Source organism: Lupinus angustifolius, chromosome LG03 (genome assembly GCF_001865875.1).
Source record: "Lupinus angustifolius cultivar Tanjil chromosome LG03, LupAngTanjil_v1.0, whole genome shotgun sequence".
NCBI lineage: Eukaryota > Viridiplantae > Streptophyta > Magnoliopsida > Fabales > Fabaceae > Lupinus > Lupinus angustifolius.
Window position 1 is genome coordinate 12,607,889 of NC_032011.1, and position 247 is coordinate 12,608,135.

A 247-nucleotide genomic window follows, 5' to 3' on the forward strand; every position below is an offset into this window, starting at 1 on the left:
ACTGCAAGTTGACCTGATATCATGTTCCGTGTATGCATGTGTGCGAGATTTTAATCATCACCTAGTGAATCACATTATATAACTGTTAAAAGAATCATGAGATATTTAAAAGGAACAACTAACATGGGATTATGGTATCCTCGGGATGCCTCACTATCCTTGGTGGGTTATTCCGATTCCGAATTCGCTGGATGTAAATTGGATCAGAAAAACACTAGTGGTACTTGTCACTTGTTGGGTAGTTCAT